Source organism: Pteronotus mesoamericanus, unplaced genomic scaffold, assembly GCF_021234165.1.
Source record: "Pteronotus mesoamericanus isolate MK-2021 breed Mesoamerican mustached bat unplaced genomic scaffold, CSHL_Meso_final contig_177, whole genome shotgun sequence".
Lineage (NCBI taxonomy): Eukaryota > Metazoa > Chordata > Mammalia > Chiroptera > Mormoopidae > Pteronotus > Pteronotus mesoamericanus.
The window spans coordinates 2050301-2057970 of record NW_026555073.1 but is presented as its reverse complement, the minus strand read 5'-3'; positions in this window follow the sequence as shown (position 1 = coordinate 2057970).

Here is a 7670-nt window from a genome sequence, read left to right as displayed (position 1 = left end):
GTCTGACTCAGTTTTCTCCAAATTGAATAATTTTTCTTGTTCTACCTTCAAACTCACTGAAATATTTTGCTCACATCTCTACTTTGCTAGTAAGTCTAATCTATTTTTCATTTCACATATTTCATCTTTTATTTATCCAATTTTTATTTAATTCTTTCCTTTGCAATTTTGGAGGTGCCCTTCTACTCGCTTAGGCTTTTCCGAGGTATAATCGGAGTGTCTGCATCGTCAGTGAATTCCCGTGTCGGGCTGGAATCCCTATTTTCAGTTGCACTGCTCGGTCAGTTTATTCTCAGCCAGGACTTGCTGACTTTCTGAGGTTAGTAGTTAGACAATACTAACTTTCCGAGGTCCTTGAGAAGAAAGCACCTCTCCGCAGCTTTCCTGCATCATTGCTTCTCAGCAGCATTTCCTCCGCTCCAGTGGCCTGCACCACGCACTACAGCTTCCTTAGCAGCTCTGAAAACTCCTTTCTGTTCCCTTAGTCGAGTCAAGTGTCTGTCTAGAAAGTTGCCGAAGGCAGGAAGGGCGGTGGCCGTAGTGCAAACATGGGTTTCCTGTCTCAGAGCGGTCATAGTCCCGGAGTTATTCTGAGGATCGCAGGGCGGCCTCCTACTCTCAGGAGGGACCCTGTGCCGGAAGTGAACATGCTGACGTTATAACCCTGACAGCAACCCCGCTGACCTCTCGCAGAAGGAGCGTGAGTCGTTACGTAGAAAAGCCCAAGTAGCAAAGCGCTTCATTTGGTTCAGATCACCCCGGGCGCTGTCAGAGCACATACAGGCACAAAACACCCATTCAGGACAAAACTCTGCTATTTGTCTTGATCCCACGGCATTCAGTAAGCAAGCAGAATGTTTACAAAACATCTCCTTAATTATTATCGCATTGGCTTTCTACTCCATTTTGCTAAAAAAAAAAAAAAAGTTTTGAAAAGCCCTCTTACATTTGCACATAAAAATGAAGTCATTTAAGGTGCGTTTGGGTAGCTGAGTAGTTAACTACCTGTTCTTCCTGCAATCATTCACTTGGCACATGAATTTCTCCTTTTTTTTTTTTTTAATCTTATGTGAGTAATGGTTTTCATTCTCTGGAATAGACGTGGATGATATCACCTGAATCAAGCTCACATACCTGTGAATTTTAAAATATTCATTCTTTTGTGCCCTTGACTATTTCACACTGCATTTCAAATCTTTTCTTTCCTCAATGTTTTATTCTCTGATTGTTAAAAGTGTGGCAAGTGCCATGGGCTAAACTCAATCTATCAGTGACTAAGATGTAAAACCTTGAGGAATCAGTACTGGCATGGGAATATTCACTGTAGTTTCCCAGGGTCTTAATCTCAAGGAGAGCATGCTTGCACCTTGCAGAGGAAAGGATAAGAATCAGGCTGAATAGCCCTGGCTGCTGTGGCTCAGTGGGTTGAGTGCCCGCCTGTAAAAGAGGTTCGATTCCCAGTCAGAGCACATGCCTGGGTTGCGGATCAGGTCCCCAGCAGAGGGCGCGCGAGAGACAACCACACATGGATGTTTCCCTCTCTTGCTCCTCCCTTCCCCTCTCTCTAAAAACAAATAAGGACTCGGGCTGAATAATTCTGCATGCGTGCTACATTCACTGTACATGGCAACAAGTAGGTTCAAGGCAGATACAAAATCTGGACTTCACCCTCCAGTACCATAGCTACTAACCCCCTAAGATTATTGGCACTTTAAATGCAGTAGTCTGAATCAAGATGTGTTGTGAGTTTAAACTGATTTAAAATGTTGAAAAGGAAAAAATATTGGTAACAAATACTTCGCATTTTTTATTTATTTTTTTTCTTTTTTTAACATCATGTGGATTCTCTGGCAGTGGGGTATTGAGAATGTGAAATTCTGGTTCCAGAGTCTAGCTTCTTTGCTTAGCTTAGTCCTTTGCTTTCTTGAATGTACCTGCTGCAGTTCATATGGTGATGCTCACCACTCAGGCATGGGGATGTGTTCGCATGTGCGTATTGATCCACGTGATGCATGACAAGATATTCTGGGGGTAGTTTCATGTGTGTATAGTTGTCTTAAAAAATCTGAACAGGCTCTTCTAATAGGTGTTTGACTTACTTTCAATGACATTTTAAATAGATAAAACAAATGCAACATAAATAGCTTATGTAATAATTCAGGCAAACATTGATGCAATTTCAGTGTTATGTGGCCCTCATAAATTCAATCTTAAAAATAAATCATTGATTTTCTCCCCCATTGAGTGCCTCACTGACACTGGACTTACTAATACTAATCATTCTTTTAAGTCTTAGAAAAAAAGTAGTGTATAGTAGTCCTATGGCCCTGGCTAGGGAGCTCAGTTGGTTAGAGCGTCATCCTGATACGCCAAGGTTGTGGGTTTGATCCCCAGTCAGGGCACATACAAGAGACAACGAATGAATGCATTAAGTGGAACAACAAATCAATCTCTCTCTCTCTAAAACAAAATTGGTAAATAAAAATTTAAAAAATAGCACTGTGTGCTTCAGGTGTTATCAGTAGGGAAATTACAGTGATGAAGAAAGAATGTCTTCATATGAAAATGGAACCTATCATCTGAGGCAGTTAATTCAAAGGGAAAAATTAGCCAAAGTAATACTATCATAAATTCTGAATATTGTTCAAGTCTCCCATACTGGAAGAAGTAATATCAGCTATTATTGTCCCTAAATCTTGAATTTAATTCACAAAATTAAAGCTGTATTTATATAAAATAAAAGCTATAAGATATTATTGGTTAATGGGTAGAAAGTTGATTTTTAATGTTCATATTATACTGACAGATTGCGCTCACCTTAGGTCACCTAAGTAATACCTTCTACAGCTGTGAATTCTAGAGTGTGAGCTAAGTATTATTCGTAAGCATGAGAAATGTAGGGCTTGCTATCACAGAATAACCAATTTTTTTAAAGCAAGCCCAGGTACCACACCAGGGTGCTCTTAGGATCACCCAAAATAATAATCATAGGAAAAATGTAAGGTTTTAAAATCATGATCGTTATCAAAGTAATAAAAATCACATTTAGTTTTTGCCTGTTTTTTAACTCTATGATTGGACAATATTCTCAAGATTATCAGGAAATGATTCTCTTATGAATAGTAAGGGCTTTGAAAATAATTAATCATGTCTGCATAAAATATATGTGTTCTATTAAAATAAACAAAATTCTATGCTCTTGTCCTCTTTAAGAACTCATTAATCTGAGAATCATTGTGGATTAGTGGAAACGTGTACACTGTGAATCCCAATGGTCTCTCAGAACTTAAACTAGTCCTGTGACTTTGGACAAGATACTTAACCTTAGAGAGCATCATTTGCTTTGTTTATAAAAATGAAGATGGTAAAAGACCAGTACTCAAAAAAGTAATAATAAGATCCCGAAGAAAGAAATGAAGGAAGAGACAACTAAGTAGAAGCATATACCGTGTTTATGGATTGGAAGAATTAACATCATTAATATGTCCATAGGACCCAAAGCAATGTATTCATTCAACCCCACTCCTATTAAAATACCAATGGCGTAGTTCACAGAAACAGAACACATATTCCAAAAATTTATATGGAACCACGAAAAACCCAATTGCCTCAGCAATCTTGAGAAAAAAGAACAAAGTTGGCAGTATCATAATACCTGATATCAACCTATACTATTGCTACAAGGTCATAGTAATGAGAAAAGCAAAGGTACTGGCATAAAAACAGACATACAAGTCAATGGATAGAATAGAAACCCAGAAATAAACCCACACCTTTATGGTCAATTAATATTTGACAAAAGAGGCAAGAGCATGCAATGGAGTGAAGACAGTCTGTTCAATAAATGGTGTGGGGAAAACTGGACAGACATATGCAAAAAAATGAAATTAGATGACCTCATTACACCATATACAAGAATAAACTCAAAATGGATTGAAGACTTAAATGTGGACTCGAAACCAAAAAAACCCTAGAAGAAAGCATAGGCAGTAACATCTCACAAAATTCTTGTAACAATATTGTTTTTGATATATGTCCTCAGACAACAGAAATGAAAGAAAAAACTAAACCAATGAGACTACACGAAGCAAAACATTTTTGCACAGCAAAGGAAATTATCAACAAAATAAATGCCAACGTACTGAATGGGAGAATATATTTGTCAATGATACATCTGATAAGGGGTTAATATCCAAAATCAGTAAAGAACTCAAACAACTGAGCACTAAAAAAAAAAAACAAAACCCCGGAACAATCCAATTAAAAAATAGGCAAAGGATCTGAATAGACATTTCTCCAAAGAGGACATACGGAGGGCCTATAGGCACATGAAAAGATGCTCAACATCACTCGTCATCAGAGAGACGCAAATAAAAACCACAATAAGATATCACCTCACGGCTGCCAGAATGGCCGTCATCAATAAATCAACAAACAACAAGTGCTGGCGAGGCTGTGGAGAAAGGGGAGCCCGCGTGCCCTGTGGGTGGGAATGCAGACTGGCGCAGCCGCTGTGGAAAACCACCAGAGGTGTGGAGGGTCCTCAACAAATTAAAATGGAACTGTCTTATGACGCAGCAACTCCACTTTGGGGAATTTATCTGAAGACACCTGAAACACTCATTTGAAAGAATATATGCGGCCCTATGTTCATTGCAATGATATTTACAATCGCCAAGATCTGGAAGCAGCCCAAGCGCCCATCAGAGGGTGAGTGGGTAACAATGCTGTGGTCCATTCACACCATGGAATACTCCTTACTACTCAGCCATTACAAAAAATGAAATCTTAACCTTCTGCGACAGCGTGGATGGACCAGGAAAGTATTATTCTACGTGAAAGAAGTCAGACAGAGAAAGACAAACACCATAAGGGTTCCTCCTTTACATGTGGAATCCAAAGAATGAAATACACAAACAAACAAAACAGAAACAGACCCATGGCCACAGAGAATAGTACGCGGGCACAGGGGTAGTTGGAGGACTGAGTGAAATAGGTGAAGGGATTAAGCAAAAACAAAACAAAACAAAATAAAACAGAACTCACAGACACACGCATCGGTGTAGCGATTAACAGAGGAAAAGAGAGTGCGGGCAGGTAGGAGAGGGTAAAGCAGGACTCAATGGGGAGGGAAGGAGGCTAGACTACAGCTGGTGAACACACAATACACATACAGATGATGTATTATAGAATTGCACACGTGACACCTGTATAATTAAACATCGTCATCCCAAGACACTCAATAAAATATTTTTTTTAAATGAAGGTGGGTATTAGACTGGATCACTGATTCTTAACTTTCTTTTTTTATTCATTGTGGAGTTTTGTGTTTTTTTTTTTAAGTTTTGGTTGTTAAACACCAGAATTCTTACCTGAAAATCTTATGAGAGGGCAGTGCCCTCTAGCGACCCCTAGAGGAGAGGGTGAACATAACTGATCTCCGACCCAGGGGATCTGTTGGGGTTTGGCCTGCTCGGATATTCTACATTATTTTTTAGTCTTATCTCTGGGACAAGCTTGCACCAAAATAATTTTTTCCTTTTATTTCGAGAGTGAAAATGCAATATTAAAATATTTCAACGCAGTGATCTGCATGTCTGGGTAAGATGCAAACCATAATGCTTTGACAAACTTATATGCATAATTTTACCCAAACTCTGGTCTAATAATTATTCTTCTCTCTCCATTTACCTAAGAACTCCCTTTCATTTTCTTTCCCTTTTGTCAGGTAAATGTATTCTCCTCAATGAGCCAGTTAAATTGGGAAAAATAATTTATTTTCATGGATGCACATTAAAATGTTTTGAAAAATACATTACACACTGCACTGCACATCATTACAAAAATAAGAAGTGTTATTTAATGATCAGCATTCCTAACATCGGATACAGGAGATAAAGTAACCTATGGGGAACTTAGAGAAGAATTAGGAGGAAAAATATGGCCCTACATTTTGACACTACTGCTAACTTTGAAGACCTTGGGAAGTTCAGACAATGTGTGACTTACCCCGCAGCATAGTGACACCAAATTGGGTTACAAGACTAGACTGCTAACCTGCAAAAGGCTTGTTTAATGCCATTTGCTCATCTACTCCTAACAATTTCACCTCTGCATCCAATGAATTAATTGCTTCATGTCCATATAATTGTCGCTCTTTTTAATTGTCCTACACTCTTTTCCAGAAAGGAGAGACAGATGTTTTATAGTTCCTTTGTTCTGTCATTAAGCTGTGTCTACCATAACGGCACTTTTTGTCTTTACAATAAAATGACTTTCCTAATACACATATGATCCAATGTTGTTATCCATGCTCCGTGAGTGTGTCTTTTCTGCCCAAAGCTGTTTTTAGTGCTGTATTTTTTGCTTATTCTACCACACTGAAGGCAAAATACATACGCAATATATACAAAATATATTAATTTTTCTCAAAATCCATCACTGTTATCATATTAAATATTCTAACCATCACATCTACCTCCAGAAAAAAACAGTCACATAATCTTCCAAATTAAAAAAAAAAAAATGCCACACGAAAAATGACTCAGTAGCTTTCAGGAGAAAAGAAAGAGAATTAATGTGGATAATATATTTGTGTTTCTCTCACTGAATTCAGGCCTCTTCTTTGCAGTGTTTAATTACTGAAAGCTTTTGCATCTTTAACTTCCCTTCTCAAACTTCTGCAGGCTGGAAGTGTGGTTTCTAATGAGGTACTAAATAAAAAGAATTGCACTTCAAAGAAAATGTATGTATGAGACTGTGTGTGTGGAATTTGTTTTAAATGATTATGATCTATATCATTTAGGACCAGAAAGGACAAAAGTTTAACTCCTGCTAATTCAAGAGAGTTGGGTGGCAGAAAGTAGGAAACAGTAGCTAAGGGTGAAAAAAAAATTGCTATGTAAGATATTAAACATGTTATAGAGACCGGAAGAAAGAAGTGTGGTTTAGAGAAGATCTTGAATAATTAATTATTTTTTATTTTTTCCAGCTTTAATAAAGTATAATTGAGACACAAAATTTTAATATAAAGTGTACCTGTGATGTTTTAGTATGCATATACATTGTGAAATGTGCCCGACTCTCATATTAATTAGCACATCCATTACTTCGGTAAAAAAGTTAGGATGTTTTGCCCCGGGTGGTGTGGCTCAGTTGGTCAGAGTGCCATCCAGTAGACCAAAAGGTTGCGGGTTCAATTCCCAGTCGGGGCACATATCACTAGGCAACCAATCACTGTTTCTCACATCGATGTCTCTTTCTCTCCCGTCTTTCTGCCTCTCTTTTTTCTCTCTCGTTTCCTTGCTCTTTAAAAGCAATGAAAAAAAATGTCCTTAGGTGAGGATAAAAAAAGAAAAGCCAGGATTGCACTCACATGGGCTATTTTACATAATTTGTTGCAACCTTTTGAGAAAGGATGTGATTTGATGATAAACTCAGACAAAAAGCTTTTGTAATGAGTAAGTTCTGAGGATCTAATATGCATGATGACTATAGTTAATAACACTTTATTGTACGCTTGAAATTTGTCTTTTTCTAATTTCTTGCTATGAATTAAAATGATTGTGGGGAACAAGAACATTGGCTCTAATACAGCTTAACCTAGGATTTATAAGACACTTTGAAGAAGTTAATTTAATTTATGTGAAGATAAGATTAATAACAGACAA